This window comes from Nicotiana tabacum, chromosome 23 (genome assembly GCF_000715075.1).
Source record: "Nicotiana tabacum cultivar K326 chromosome 23, ASM71507v2, whole genome shotgun sequence".
In the NCBI taxonomy this organism is placed as follows: domain Eukaryota; kingdom Viridiplantae; phylum Streptophyta; class Magnoliopsida; order Solanales; family Solanaceae; genus Nicotiana; species Nicotiana tabacum.
This window is the reverse complement of record NC_134102.1, coordinates 23,189,973-23,207,126: the sequence shown is the minus strand read 5'-3', so window position 1 is coordinate 23,207,126 and position 17,154 is coordinate 23,189,973. Positions and strand designations below refer to the sequence as shown.

The following is a 17,154-nucleotide window of genomic DNA, read 5'->3' as shown; positions in this document are numbered from 1 at the left end:
CCTGCAGATACAAGGAAAACTATTAAGATCATTAAGTAATCAAATCTGGAAAATGAAAAGATTTGGTAACACCTTACCCGATTCAATACCTGTTGTGCTTCGTTGAATAAGCATGGAGATTCCACCTTGTTCATATTTGACTGGTCTTCTTCAGTCACCAGGCACCGGAGGTAACTAGCTACCCCAACAGGCGCGAAAAGGACCCGGGCATCCTCCGGAATAGAGATAATGATCGACCGCTTCCGACCAGGATCGGCACTCGGGGCAGGGAATCGGTTGACCTATCTCGGGCTCGAGCTAGATTCACTTGTCCCTGAGGGCAGACTTCTTATTGGTACTTCCAAATCACCCAAACCAGTGACATCCTCTGTGGTAATAGAGTCAATGCCATCAAAAAGGCTTTGGAGGGGATCGTTCGCTCCTTGGACCCCCTCATTTGAACGCTCCTTCGCTGCTTGAGCTTCACTGAACATTGAGTCCATGAACGAAGTCGATCCCGTTATATCGATCACACCGGGTGGAGCAAAACCGACGTCTTAAGGGTTTTCGACACTCACTGATGCGTCGACCTCTTGAGTTTGGGAGGGGTTGGCCTCAATCCTCCTCCCTTTCGGTTGATGCCCGTTCTTCAGGGACTGAATGGTCTCGGGCCACTAAAATTTCCTCCTCTTCAGACTCGTCCCTGAGCCGATAGAGGGATTCCGAATCAAGTATTCGGGAGATGGAGGTTTCTTTTGGCTTGCGGATAAGCCTCCTCTTTGGTTTCTTTTTCTCAGAGCTTGGAGAACTTGGAGCCCTTTTTCTCTTCTTCTCTTCACCCTGTTTTGGAGCAGAGGACTCAGTGGGAAAATCATCACTACCAGATTGGGGCCTCATTTGGACATCCTTTGGTAAACCTGTAAAGGGAAATAAAATAAGTAAGGACTTAATCATGCAAAGGGGAAACCAAATATCACTTATAAAATATATCTCACCGTGCGAACGGGCATCCCATCGGCCCTTTGAAAGCTTACGCCTCGAGCACTCAGAATAAGGCCTTTGCGATACGATGCCCTCGACCCACTCCTTGAGTCGAGGAACTGCGTTCGGGATCCGAGCAACAGCTGCAACATCATAGAACACCGATAAGAAGGAAGAAAAAAGGCGATAAATAAAACCTTGGAAGCAAAATTATATACATATGTTTCATGTTCCACTTCTCTGTGAACGACATGTGCTCTGCCGGGATCAAGTCTGAGGTCCTCACTCGGACGAAATGACCTAGCCAACTTTGATCCCTATCTTCATCGATACTCGAGAACGCGGCCTTACTGGCCTGACGAGCTAGCTTGATTAGTCCCCTCCGGTAGAGTCGGGGATTGTATAAGCGCATGAGGTGATCGATCGTGAAAGGGCAACTTTTGATCTTACTTACAAAGAAACGACGGAGGATTACGATCCTCCAGAATGAAGGGTGAATCTGACCGAGGGTTACCTCGTATCTTTTGCAAAAATTGACGATAACTGGGTCCAAGGGGCCCAACATGAAGGGATAAGTGTAAATACTTAAGAATCCCTTGACGTGGGTGGTGATAGCTTCGTCAAGTTTGGGAACCACCACATGTTTGTCAGCCCAGTTGCAATCCTTCTTGACTTCGGAGAGAATATCCTCGATGATTGAGCAGTTGTACCTCGAGACCTCCTCACGCCAGCTTGGTATAGAGGACGGCTTTTCGACTTTAAAATTAGCATTTACCGGGCATCCCCCGAGATGAACATTTTTAGAGGAGGTTCCGATGTTGGTTCCTCGATAGTAGTGCGTGAAGCGGTCTCTTCGGTAGCCGGCCGCGAGGTAGAAGGAGTTTCTTTTTGGGGAACGGTTTTAGAAGTTTTTTCCATTTCTTTATAGAGAGGAAATAAGGAAAAAGAGGAAGTTAAAAGAGTACACTTAGTGGTTTGAGAAAAAGTCGAATGAGAGTTCTTATAAAAAATCTCAAAGTAACCAGAATATAAGTACTTAGAAGTATTGAAATTTCTTAGGAACGAGGGCAGAAGGTTTGAATTTAAAGTTTGGATGAACAAATAAGGGGGTATTTATAGTTTTCCAATGACGATTCACATCTAGGAGTGACCGACCAGCAACTGACAAGTATTTAATGCCATTAAGACTTGACTGATGAGACGTTTCGACAATTTTGTCGTTTCTGTCGGGTGATATCGAAGAAAGAATCGGAAGCTCATGTCGTTTCTCATCGTCTACTCTCCAAAAAATGAGGGGACTATCTGTGTACGGTCAAAATCGATCTCACCTACGACATGACATATTAGGAACATGACAACCAAAGACTGAAGATCGAACCCGAGTCCCACCGAGCTAGAACCCGGGGTCATAACGCTCGCCTTCGAGAACATTGAGTCTGTAATCCCTGAGTTGACCTTAGCCCTAATCGAGCTCGAAGAAACATTGTTATATAACCAACAGAAGACCAAAATATCCATGACCGGTCGGATATTACGGCGGAAATCTCGGCACGTATAAACAAGGCACCGGTAATCATCAAATCAAGAGATTGTTTACCTTTTATAGAACTGTACCTAAAGTAGGACTCCTCCACTATATAAAGGGGGTCTCATAATTCATTAAACACATTGTAACACGCATTTCAAAGCTTTATATCATTATTATTTTATGCTCTTATTCTTCTGTATCCTGGCATCGATCAGAGCGTACCTGATTCGAGGGTGATTAACCTCCCAAGGCTAAGATCATTCAATTCGTGTGGTTTGCATTTACTTTATCATTATTTATTTCAATTGCAATCTAATTTATCATTTTTGTGTCAAGTTAGTCCACGTATCCTTAAAACCACTTACAAATTCAATTATTATCCGATTTTGAGGGTAAACAGTTTGGCGCCCACCGTAGGGCTAAGGATAATAGTGGTTATTTGATACAAATCTCCATAACACACACTAATTTACACGTGTTCTTTGAAGTATCTTTAATTTCAGGTTAGAACTCAAAATGTCGAACTCTCAATCAGCACCCCTACATGTTGACAACGAGTCCGGCCATCACGGTGAAAATAACAACATAGCTCCCGGTGACGAGCTACCGCCCGTTGATCCTATCGAAATTCCGGCCGCAGGCCCGATTGACGCTAATTCACATGTGGCTATCGACATAAAGTTGCCTACCGACCTCGAGAATAACGTCCGTGGTGGAGCCCGATCGGCAACTCAAAAAACCCAAAACATTGGAGGAGACGGGATCGCTTTACGGGTGATCTTAGAAATGCTGCAAGCTCAAGAGGCAGCAATAACTCAGTTATAGAACCAAAGTCGTGCACCGACTGGGTTGAATCTGATCCACCCCTGGAAGTTACCCGTAGGGATGAACCGGTCACAGAATGGTCAAATGAACATGAATCGGGGGTTAACCCCAAGATAATAAAGATGCTCGAAGAGCTGACAAAACAGATAGAATTAGGGGAGAAGAAAATCAAAGCTAATGACAAAAAGGTGAAAACCTACAATTCCAGGGTAGACCACATCCCAGGAGCACCGCCAATATTAAAAGGCCTGGATTCCAAGAAGTTCATGCAAAAAGCTATTCCTCCGAGCGCAGCTCCGAAGCCTATCCCTAAGAAATTCCGCATTCCCGAGATTGATAAGTATAATGGAATGACCGACCCAAATGAGCATGTAACCTCTTACACATGTGCCATTAAAGGGAACGACTTGGAGGATGATGAGATCGAGTCTGTCCTATTGAAGAAGTTCGGAGAGACCCTGTCAAAAGGGGCTATGATATGGTATCACAACTTACCTCCTAATTCTATTGATTCATTTGCTATACTTGCTGATTCTTTCATGAAAGCATACGTCGGGGCTATCAAGGTTGAAACCAGGAAATCAGACCTTTTCAAAATAAAACAGAAGGATAACGAGATGCTCAAAGAGTTCGTGTCCCGTTTTCAAATGGAACGAATGGACCTGTCACTTGTCACTGATAATTGGGCTGTTCGGGCTTTCACCTAAGGGCTCAACGTTCGAAGCTCGATGGCTTCATAACAGTTGAAACAAAACCTGATAGAATATCCGGCCGTTACTTGGGCCGACGTGCATAACCGATATCAATCGATGATCAGTGTGGAAGATGATCAACTCGGGGCCCCTTCGGGGTCTGTTTATTCCGTCAGAAACATAGACAGAGTTAAGAGAGACATCGATCATGAACCAAGACCAAATAGGGATCGGTACTAGCCGTATAATGGAGTTCGAAAAGCAGTGGGTCCGAACGGAACTCTATGAGAAACGAAAGAAGAAGTGACCGAGGTCAGAGCAACCGGGGACTCATGACCGAAAAACGCTTCGATAGGCCAATCGGGCCTAATGAAGCACCGAGGTTATCAGAATAAAACTTTAATGTCGATGATGCCGCCATTGTATCAGCTATCGGACGCATCAAAGATACCAAATGATCTCGACCTCTACAATCCGATCCAACCCAAAAGGATCCTAACCAGATATGTAAATATCATGGCACTCACGGCCACAGAATGGAGGATTGCCGACAGTTGAGAGAGGAAATAGTCCGACTATTCAACAGCGGGTATCTTCGATAATTCCTGAGCGACCGAACCAAGAATCATTTCAGGAATAGAGATTCTAACAAACAGACCGAAGACTTCTAGAGAAATAGGACAAGCTGGATATCTGTTCATTGTTAGGTAGCAAGTGTTTGGCAAACATGTTTCTTTGAAATAATTTGACTTATGTCCAAGTTCCTCTGCTAATAATCTTGCTAATTGCTGTACTAATTCAGATAATGTTGTTGCTAATAATCTTGCTAATTCCAAGCAATTATTATTTATAGACTCTAAGAAGATAAATTGGGGAATAAAAAAGGCAGCTCGGTGCACCAAGTATCACATGTTCACGTAGGATCCGGGGTAACTCCGCACCTCAAGAGTTTTATATAGATAGCTTACCCTAATGTAAGTATCAGTGACTGATTTCACAGCTCGAATTCGTGACCTATAAGTAATACGAAAATAACTTACTGTTGCTCCAAGGTTCCTTCGTGAATTGGCAAATAGCGTAAACATTTGCTATTCGCACTAAGTTTCATTGAAACCGTTTAAATTCTTTATACAATGTATATAAAAGAAATATTTCTAAGTTCTACAGAACAAAGTAATTAGGTATGTCTAATAACTTACATTATGTAACTGGATAGGTTCGGCATTACGTCTCCCTAGTCCATATCTTATTTTTTGGATCTTAATATATAGGTAGGGGTTAATATTGGCCTTAACCCCACCACAATGATGTGGATTTTACTTTAAAAAATGTTATAAGTTCCAATTCTGTGGGCTGATAATCTTTTATTTCTCCCTATAATTAGCTCCTGATCCTCTTTTTCTTTTTTAGAAGGAAAACATAAGCTATTGTAGTAACTAATCAACCTGGCTCCTTATATCCTAATTGGGTAAGGTGGTCCAGTGTTAACTTTCTCCTTTTTAGGTTGACTACCAGTACCTGGTCTAAAATAATGAGGATGAAAGACTAATAGCTTGCTTGCCCCTGTTTTTTTTTTGTTTTTTTTTTTTGGCTTAAAGTATTGTTTGGCGAAAGTATTTTTTTCCAAAGTTAAAGTATTTGGTTAAATTTTTAGAAGGAAAAAAATGTTATTGAGTAAAAGTAGAAGCAATTTTTAAGAAATAGAAAAAGTAGGTTTTCCCCAAACACTTTTTCTGAAAAGCACTTTTGAGAAAAATACGCTTAAAAGTATTTTTTTAAAGTTTGGTCAAACACTAATTGTTGCTCAAAAGTGTTCTTCAAATTGATTAGCCAAATATAATTGCTTCTCACTGAAAATATTTCTTTTAAAAAACACTTTTGAGACTTAGAAGTACTTTTTTAAAAGCTTGTCAAACATTAATTGCTGCTCAAAATATTTTTTCAAATTAATTAGTCAAATACAACTATTTATCAATAAAAATACTTTCTTACTAAATTAATTTTAGAAGCACGGCAGACATCCTATGAGACATCTCCCAAAAAAACATGCCAAATGCATACATTAGAAAGTAATTTTCAATTGATACACTTACACTTTATTTGGGGGACATATCTTACTAGTATAATAGAGTACTGGATCCTCAAGTAAGAAGCCCCACAACGTCAAAAAACCATCATATCAATTATCAAATTATCTATCCAAATCGGCAGCACCCAAATGTTGTCGGACGAATTGGACAGATTTTGGATCAAAAGCTGCTAAGCCAAATAAAGAAAATTAGTGTCAAGTTGATCCCCACTATTATCAGAGTCCGACTAGTTTTTTGGGTGAGTTAAGCTCAAAATCTATTTTTTATTATGATTAACGGAATCTTCTTTGCTTGAAAATTACACTGTATATATAAGATCATTTTTTTTTTTTTATATATATATATATATATATATTTATTAATAAGATGTTAAATTCTCTTAATTTTTTCGTGTGTTTATTTTTTTTTATTTTTTGAACGAAAAAGGGCCAGAACTGCCCCTAACTTATCTGCTTCAGTCTATAAATGCCTACCGTCCACCTATTTTGCTAAGACTGACCCTACCGTTAAACATCTAGCATATTTGTGCCCTCGGTTCTAACGGACTACTTATCAATTAAAAAAAGATTTTGTTAATTCCGCGTGGCCATTTCTGATTGGCCAATAAATATGGCACACCCCCAATTCATATTTTAGCCCAACCATTACCCATCCAGATCGATCCAACCCAGTAAAAACCCTTTTAGCTCCAAAACACCCGATTTATATCATTCTTCTCCTATTTCTTGCTGCAAATTACTGCAATTTCTCTCCTCTCATCTCACATCTTCCATCTCTTAACTCGAAATCTTTGATCCTTTGATTTTTTTTATTGCTTCAAATGTCTGAATCTTCCTTAACTTCTTCTCGTGACCCAGGTGACTCTCGTGTTTGTTATTGCAGAGTGATAGCCAATTATTTAACTGCTACAATACCTATGAATGGTGGTCATAGATTATATAAATGTCCTCGTTATGAGACTAATGGTTGTCGTTATTGGAAATGGTACGATAAAGAACTTCCACCTCATGTGTGAATGTTTATCCACTAGCAAACGATTTCATTGGATTCCCTTCGTCAAGAAAGGAATAAGCTTCGGAAGATGGTTGATGATATGTGTCACGACCCAAACCGATGGGCCGCGACGGGTACCTGGTACCTTGCTCAATCGAGTACTAACATAACGTATTATTTCATATCATACTATCATAGATAACGGAGTTGGGGACACTGTCGTAAAATAAGTAGAATACAACATAAAATACCAACTTATACTTAAGACATACGGACCTCTAAGACCAAAATAACCACTCGTACACTAATCATAGGCCGACAAGGCCATACAATCTTTTACGTACATTACCTCTGTCTACAAGCCTCTAAGAGTACATAATTGTCATAAAGGTCGGGACAGAGCCCCACCATACCAAACAATACCCATCTAAATCATACTCACCAAACAAGCAACTTCGGAGCAAATAGAGTGCACCAACATCTTCCACTGAGCTGATCGCCTACTTGGAGGACTCTCGACCTGTCTATCGAAACCTGCGGGCATGAAACGCAGTGTCCCCGGGCAAAAGGGAAGCCAGTACAAATAATGTACCGAGAATGTAAGGAATGAAAATTAGTAAATAATAGACATGAGAGAAACATGGAGTAAAAGACTCTACATGTACGTCTGCATAACTCTACGAATCAGTTCATTTTTATAATGTCATGCATATGCGTATAAATGTCATACCATGCATAGGTATATGTGTTCATAACATCATCAAGCCTCTGAGGGCATCCCATCATATCATTTCGGCCACTGTGGGCAACATCATCAACGTATACCAGCTGATCAGGTGGTGGTGTGTATATAACACCGTAACCTTTTTCCATATCCCATATACATATATATGTGTATATAACGCCATCTGTTCATGGGTCAATGTACATGTGTAAATAAATGAAATGCATATGAAATACGTCAATAAAATCTCTCGGAACATAATAGGACCATTATGCCTTTGATTAAAGTCATGAAATAAACTTTATCAATTTACGTATTTTCTGAGACCCATGAACAGATGATGGAATAATAAGACACATGGGGAATGAAAAATATAGACACCCCTAGTATTTCTATGAATAGAGTCATTTATGAAAGTTACGTATTTTGCTCGTTTCATTTGTATCATTTGGATCATGCCAAAAAGAAAGAACGGGTAGCCTTAACATACATGAGTCTATTCTCTTGACAATTCTCTATCACACGTTAATTGCGACAAAACACGAAACAACTCGTATGAAAAGCACGAAGCAATCACGTTGCTATGCAAAGAAAATCTTGGCCGAACCTTTTCTTAAGAACTTAACAACAACGTTGCTATTTGAAAAGTGAATTAACGTTGCTATGTTCCCTGGATTAGAAAGTGATCTGAATTGTAACGTTTCTATATGCTTGGCTGAAACTCTCTTAAGAGATAAGAAAGTAACTTGAATTAGGAAGTATCTTTAACTCTTAGGTAGGCCCATATTTCAAGGCTTTGGTGTCACATAAATCATTTAAATGTGCCACCTCCCAATCTTCTTTAACAGTCATTAAAGATTTAAGAGTCACATTTATCTAAGGTCCTTTGCTTCCACGTTGATGTTCTTTAGGCTTATCCAAAGATCTTAATTAATTAGCTAATCTCCCACTCAAATTAATAATTAATCAATTATCCACATAATTAAGAATTATCTCAAATTACTTAAAATACTACTCACTTTTAACACACTTCATACACCTTGCTATCATGGTCATGTGGTACCTTGTATGACACTAGTCCATAAATACCGGGTATTATAGTTCGGACTGTATTTTATTCAAAATTGTCAAATTTTGACGAAACTCATTTTCTTTGATTCGTTTACCCTTTCACCTTCACGAATTTACTCATCATTTGTTTGAAATTGCATAATACTTATAATCTCCAAATAATCTTGTCCTTGAACTGATATTAATTATCTTACGACAAATTCAACGTACAATACTACAGGGTGTAACATCGTCGTAACAAATTACTACGGAGCGTAATATCGTCGTAATAAATTACTGCAGAGCATAACATCGACGTAATAATGCGAGACGTATCATCATTCCCCCCTTTGGAACATTCGTCCTCGAATGTTGATTGATGCACTTATCATTTTCATAACCTTTGTCTTCCGAATACTTTAGTATTCTCTCCTTGCCATCTAGGCAATTGTTCTGTCAATAAATCTAAAGGCCAATGCATTTCCCCTCTAGGCCTCTTTCTCATACCACGACTTGTGGTCGGAATCCTTCCAATCTCATAATTGTTGCTACCTTCTATCATGCAGCCTGTATGACTTTGTCCTTGTACGTGCGTCTATACGACTCTTCTCTCCTTTTTCCTCCAGCTTTTAGCCAATCTCTAGGCCTCATTTTGTGAACATATATAAAATTATGATAAGTTGTCCTTCTGGGCGTCTATGGCTTTACTACATCTAAGTAGGTCCCCCAATCTTACTGAGGTCTGCTACCAAACTCCAGGTTACTCTCGTTGCTTATCCTATATATATAAATCTAATACCTTTAATGCTTTCTCATTACTATTCATCTTAAGTATGACGGCCTGATCTCATCTCATATTGTTGAACTTTTATTCATCTATTATTGATTCACCTTAATGTTGATCCATCATCTACCACTGATAACTTGACCTCTTATGTAACACTGCCGCTAGGGCTCACGTCTCATCGGGGACATCTAGAGTAATTAGATTGATCCACCTAGGGGTGATACTAGACTTCCATAACCGTGCTTTATAGTATTCCAATGTGATTCACCTTACATGGGTATTTTAATCCCGTACAATTCATGAAATCCTCTTCAAGTCATTACTCAATTGAAGGCCCAAACGCCATCCTTTATCTATCGCAATCACACCCTCATTCTACTACCAGGGCAGCATTCCACCTTTTCTAAATGCTACTTGTCTTAGACTCCTTTGAGTTCATTCAGGCTATACTGAGCTTTCTATAATTTAGAGAAACTATCATCTCTCTTGTTTTCACTGGCTTAATCCCGAGGACTTATCCATTTTCGTCACCTTCTTACTTGCCCTTTTTTATTCTTACTCTTGTCTTTCTAAAACCTTGTCGCTTTACCATACTTTAGCTTGCGACCTACACATATCTATTTATATTATTCGCAACCTTCCTTCAACTTTCTTGCACCATAGATTTCCTTGTGTTATTCTGGAACATCAAGCGAGACATCACATCATTTTTAACTCTTCTTTGCTCTCTTAACTAGGCCTCTTGGTACCTAGAAACCATAGGCTGGAAGATATGCCATTGACAACGCCGCTACCATTCCTGGATATTGAATCCCAACACTTCTAGCTTTCTATATGCAGTATGGATTATTCACAACCTTCTGCACCTGAGTATCTCGTACGTTGTTCATCTTTACTTTACTTACCTTAAAATATCACACCACATCTTCATCTCTTTCATGACCTCCCTTCCACATAGGTATAATTCACATTCACGACTTGAAGCTCTATTATAACACTTGCACCTCATGTGCATACACAATCCGGTGGGAGTTTCATACTGACTTCTTATGAGGCTGGTACTCTTCTAAGTGGCTTTATCGTAGAGCCGTTATAGTATATGGCTGTTGTACTATCTCTCTTGCACCTCTGATATTAAGAGTGATTCCATTGTGGTCTCAATCATGATTTATATAATTTTCTGGGTCCAATAATCAGACTACTAATTTACTTAGTTGATGTAACTCTTTATATTTCTCTTCCTTTTGATCAGCCTTTATGTAAGCTTAAGCTATCTTCCGATCTGCGGCTCATGGTATTAATTATTACTTTATCCCTTCATGGACACTATGGAATATCCATACAATCTTCTAACAATTCAATCCTTTGTCTATGACCTGGGCTCAATTCTTTCTTTTAACTTATACCAGACTCTTCTACGGCTTGTATGATTGTTAACATATATGCTGCATTGATAATACTCCGAAATATTAAGTGCATTCATAACGTAACTCAATCTGGATCACTGATCGAATAATTCCTTTCGTTCCTTCTGCACTTTCTTTAAATGTAAGCAATTACTTTTCCTGGTCGTTTTTCCACTTGTTGCATGCATACTTAGCTTATCTTAGTTCCCACGCATGCCAAAATTTTCATGCAACTCATATGATCTCGAATATTACTTTTGATTTTTCTTCCCATTCCTTAGCCACGGTAAGTGCCACTTTCTCATGGAGTGCATACAATGTTGTAGTGAGACTGTTTTCTTTACATGACAATTTCCTCTTTAGGTCACTGTGCTTAGCTTGAAGCCTTCTTCCTTATTTCCTAAGCTAGTCTTTCATTGTAGTATTTATGGAGACCTTCTGGCTATTGTAAAGTTACAAGTTTATCACATCGTATACTTGTAGGAATTTTTGATGTTCTTCCTCACCTATAATTATCTGTAATTACTTATTTCCATGCCCTTATGCTTGTAGGGTTGCCCCTGAACTGAATTTTTGATTGTCTTCCCAATGAGACTATCTTTTATTTCCATAACATTCATACGGTACCTTTAACTACCCTAACTCTTGTCTGAATATTTCTCAAGGGTCACGATGTCGTATTTATGAGACTGAATTCCCATGTTGGGGTTCACTATGTTTATCTTGCATGATCTGTTAATTTGTCTGCAACCTCTTGTCTAGCCATAACTAGACTCTTCCTGAATCAACTACTAACTGCTCGTTGGTCCATTCCCATATTAATATTCCGCATAATCTTTCTTGGGTTATTTCCTTTGTCTTAACTTACGTCTTGCACTGGCTCTTTATCTATTAATAACATCTCGGGTATGAACCCTTACTTCCTCTCCTTGACGTCGTGTTTGCATAATGTCCTGGAATCGTTGCATATCTGTAGGATTTGAATGAGTGCAATCTCATCCCTTTCTCATTTTTATCGCATTCTCACTTTACCATTCCGTAGTTACTAAAACCACTTAATTCTGACTTAATGCCACATCACTCCATATTCGCCCCTTTAGGGGAGTACTAAGAATTGAAGCTATGACGATCTACATATAGATGTTTTACCTTTTCATCTTTGGCATCTTTTCACATTATCGATGATCCTTACTCTCCTCGCGGTAATCCTTCTGTACCAAGGATAATGAAATTCCTCACTTGCGAGGGTGACACTTAGTGTAACTGGCATACATAGTCCCTTAAGCTTAACTTTACTCACCTTGCTTGCTTTAGGGAAGCGTTTTCTTGAATGACCATTCTCTGAATTCCTCATGAATCTTTTTCTGTTGTTCATTCTATTATCGTCGGAAAGCAAATCTGAAACTCTCATGACGCTGACTATTATCAAATCACTTAGCCCCTAATTCATGTTTAGTTTATCTTGTTCACCAGCCCATACTGATTTCTATTACTCTCGGGTTTAACTCTCCTTTCTGGTAGTCGCGTTGGAGTCACGAACTTATTTCTCGGAATAAGGATATGACTGTATAGCCTATACTCTTTTGTTGTCTTAAGGCCTGTCACCTCTTGTCTCTTCCCTCATTTGGTTATAGATTCTGTAATACTGTCATCTTTTTGATCTACCATTGTTATCCATGTATCATATATTACTCATAATACTTCATTAATTCTCTTCGTATTTCCCATTAACATTTATGTCTATCACTTTATTCTGAAAACTCGAACAAGATATTCTTTTGCTTTTAGCGCCCTTTGCTCCATCCATTGGCTCTTCGGGTTGCCTAACATTCTTTCTCTACTAGGGACGGGAGCCATACTAAGGTAATATTTATTCCTTCCAAGATTCCAGTGCCTGTCTTTGAACATTCTAGTATTCATATCTGGCTGTATTATTCTAGAGTGCACCATCTGAGCGTCTCATAAGGAGTAGTACATTTGCAATATCCCTCGAAAATGTCAACTGACACAAATAACCCATCCATCATTTTGTGTTACTTTAACCCCAACGGGATCCTGATACCCCGTCCTTCTCTTAAACCATATTTGTCAACTCCCATAAGGCATAACTAAGATGGGTATGGCCGATCGTACATACCTCTGTTACCATTGAAGGTAACTCAAAATGCTTATTTTTCTGTGCCTGAGTTGCAAATACTGATAATCTTCATTAACTGGGTGCCTCGTACCCTTTTTCACCTTGCTTCTTTTACTTGTTGAAAAATATATGTACCTCCTGAATATCACATTGATTTTCACCATATGGGTAGATATTCTTACCTTAAGGCTCCTTATCAAGAAGCTTACACACATGTTCTGCTGAAAACTTCACATTTACTCATCATAAGCATCATGAAAAATCAAGTTCCTCTGACTCAACTCTTCCACAGCTATATCTCTTACCAACCGTCTTTCTGGATATAGGCATTGTCGTATCATGAATAAGATAGAGTTTAGGAAATTGAGTTCTTACAACTGAGCTCTACCACACGATCTAGAGTAAGAAGAAAGAGTGACAGTCTTAAATGCCGTGTAGCCTCCTGCTTATAAGTGTGGTGCACAATACACCCATAAACAAGACTCTACTAGACACGGCTTGTAGACTTCCTAGAACAGAACTACTCTGATACCACTTTTGTCACGACCCAAACCGATGGGCCGCGACGGGCACCTGGTACCTTGCTTAACCGAGTACCAACATAACGTATCTTTTCGTATCATACTATCATAGATAACTGAGCCTGGGAGACTGTCGTGAGATAAGTAGAATGCAACATGAAATACCAACTTATACTTAAGACATATGGGCCTCTAAGACCAAAATAACCACTCGTACACTAAAACATAGGCCGACAAGGCCATGCAATCTTTTACGTACATGACCTCTGTCTACAAGCCTCTAAGAATACATAAATGTCATAAAGGTCAGGAAAGAGCCCCGCCATACCAAACAATACACATCTAAATCATACTCACCAAACAAGCAACTCCGGAGCAAATGGAGCTCACCAACATCTTCCGCTGAGCTGATCGCCTACTTGGAGGATTCTCGACCTGTCTATCGGTACCTGCGGTCATGAAACGCAATGTCCCCAGGCGAAAGGGACGTCGGTACAAATAATGTACCGAGTATGTAAGGAATAAAAATCAGTAAATAATAGACATGAGAGAAACATGGAGTAAAAGACTCGACATGTACGTCTGCATAGCTCTGTGAATCATTTTATTTTTATAATGTCATGCATATGCGTATAAATGTCATACCATGCATAGGTATATGTGTTCATAACATCATCAAGCCTCTGAGGGCATCCCATCATATCATTTCGGCCACTGTGGGCAAATCATCAACGTATACCAGCTGATCAGATGGTGGTGCGTATATAACGTCGTAACCTTTTTCCATATCCCATATATATATAATATACGCGTATATAACGCCATCTGGCGCCATCTGGTCATGGGTCAATATACAGGTATAAATGAATGAAATGCATATGAAATACGTCAATAAAATCTCTCGGAACGTAATAGGACCATTATGCTTTTGATTAAAGTCATGAAATAAACTTTATCAATTTACGTATTTTCTGAGACCCGTCAACAGATGATGGAATAATAAGACATATGGGGAATCAAAAATATAGACACCCCTAGTATTTCTATGAATAGAGTCATTTATGAAAGTTGCGTATTTTGCTCATTTAATTTGTATCATTTGGATCATGCCAAAATGAAAGAAGGGATAGCCTTAACATACCTGAGTCGATTCTCTTGACAATCCTCTATCACACGTTAATTACGATAAAATACGGAACAAGTCATATGAAAAGCTCAAAGCAATCACGTTGCTATGCAAAGAAAATCTTGGCCAAACCTTTCCTTAAGAACTTAGCAGCAACGTTGCTATTTGGAAAGTGAATTAACGTTGCTATGTTCCCTGGATTAGAAAGTGATCTGAATTGTAATGTTTCTATGTGCTTGGCTGAAACTCTCTTACGAGATTAGAAAGTGACTTGAATTAGGAAGTTATCTTTAACTCTTAGGCAGGCCTACATTTCAAGGCTTTGGTGTCACATAAATCATTTAAATGTGCCACCTCCCAATCTTCTTTATGAGTCATTAAAGATTAAAAGGGTGCTGCCACGTCGGGGGGGGGGCTAAGTTTATCCAAAATCTTTAATTAATTACCCATAAATTCTTAATTAACTAGTTAATTCCCCCATTAACCAATAATTAATCAATTATTCACATAATTAAGAATTATCTCAAATTACTTAAAATACTACTCACTTTTAATATACCTTATACACCTTACTATCATAGTCATGTAGTACCTTGTATGGTACTAGTCCATAAATATCATGTATTATAGCTCGGACCATATTTTATCCCAAATTGTCAAATTTCGACGAAACTCATTTTCTTTGATTCGTTTACCCTTTCACCTTCACGAATCTACTCATCAATTGTTTGAAATTGTATAATACTTATAATCTGCAAATAATCTTGTCCTTGAACTGATGTCAATTATCTTACGACAAATTCAACGTACAATACTACAGGATGTAACATCGCCGTAACAAATTACTGCGGAGCGTAATATCGTCATAATAAATTATTGCAGAGCGTAACATCGACGTAATAATGCGAGGTGTAACAATATGATTAGTAGTAAAGCTGCAGATTTGAATAATGTATCTACATTGAAGGAGAAAGTTTCAAATTTGGAGTTGAAATTGAAGTAATGGAAAACCTTTATACTAGGATCATGGGCTATTTTTGTTATGATTGGGTGTTTTTGGGCTAAAAGTACTTGTACTCGATTGGGTCGGTTTGGATGGGTAATGGGTGGCTGAAATATGGATTGGGGGTGTGCCATATTGAATGGCCAGTTAGAAATGACCACGTGGAATTAACAAAATCTTTTATTAATTGATAAGTAGTCTGTTAGAACTGAGGGCACAAATATGCTAGATTTTTAACGGTAAGGTCAGTCTTAGCAAAATAGGTGAACGAGGGGCATTTATAAACTAAAGCTGATACGTCAGGGACAGTTCTAACCCTTTTCCATTTTTTGAATCCCCTTGGTCAAATCTTACATCCGTCACTGCACACACATCAAGTAAAATATAAGAGTGAAAATTTCGAGTACCAGAGGTTGCTTAGTCCCTTTGAACTGAAAACATCAGAGAGAGGAATAAGAAAAGCTTCCGACCAAGAAAGTTGTCAAAGGCAAGTAGTTGTCGGCGTTCCCCAATGGTAACTTCCTTCGGAGAAGTTAAGATTCTTGTCAATATTCATTTTTTCATTAAACGGCTTCTTGAAAAGCTTGACTTACTCCATTCTCATTTTGGCCAAAATATCATGTGAAACTCCATGGTTTATCACTTGGAAAAAATCCATTCTTTGAAGCTTTGGCTATTTTTTTCTTGCACTCCTCTCTCTCGAGTTCGTTTCCATAATTTAGTTGGTCAAGATCGATAAGAGACAACTCGCATTCCTCCACTAAGAAGAGGTTTTGGTAATTTTTTGAATCATATTCATTACTTATGTTGTCAAAAAGATGCTTGTATGTTTCTTGAAATGGAGGATCAGGTGATTCTTGTTGGGTCCATCCCATATGTAAAAGAATAGAAGTTTTCTTTTGCTTTGAAAACTTCAAGCCAACCAATTAATACTAGAAAAAATTTGAGCAGACTTTTGCAGTAGTGTTGATGTCATTACATATATCATCATGGGCATTCTGCAACTATAAATAGGTGCCTCTACTTTCATTTGTAGACACACCAAAACAAAGAGAAAGATAGTGAATTACAGAGTAAGAAGCAAAATACTCTGTGAGAAAAAATATAGAGAGTTTAAGCGGTATTGTAGTGAGGTGAAAAAATCAAAAGAGGGTTATTTCTTTTGAGTGTTTAGTGGTCTTGGGGTATTTTACTCGGTACCACAAATTGTAAAATCCTTTATATAGTGAAATCAGTTGCTCCTCTCGGGCCGTGATTTTTTCCTTATTCATAAGGGTTTTCTACGTAAAAATCTCGGTGTCCTTGTTTCTCT

General features: G+C 38.7%; 1 pseudogene; it reads right to left on the bottom strand.

Moving 5' to 3' along the window:
- Positions 1-16,717, bottom strand: part of LOC142177071 (gibberellin 2-beta-dioxygenase 8-like) — a 42,202-nt pseudogene extending 25,485 nt beyond the window's left edge.
- Positions 16,718-17,154: the final 437 nt, after the last annotated feature.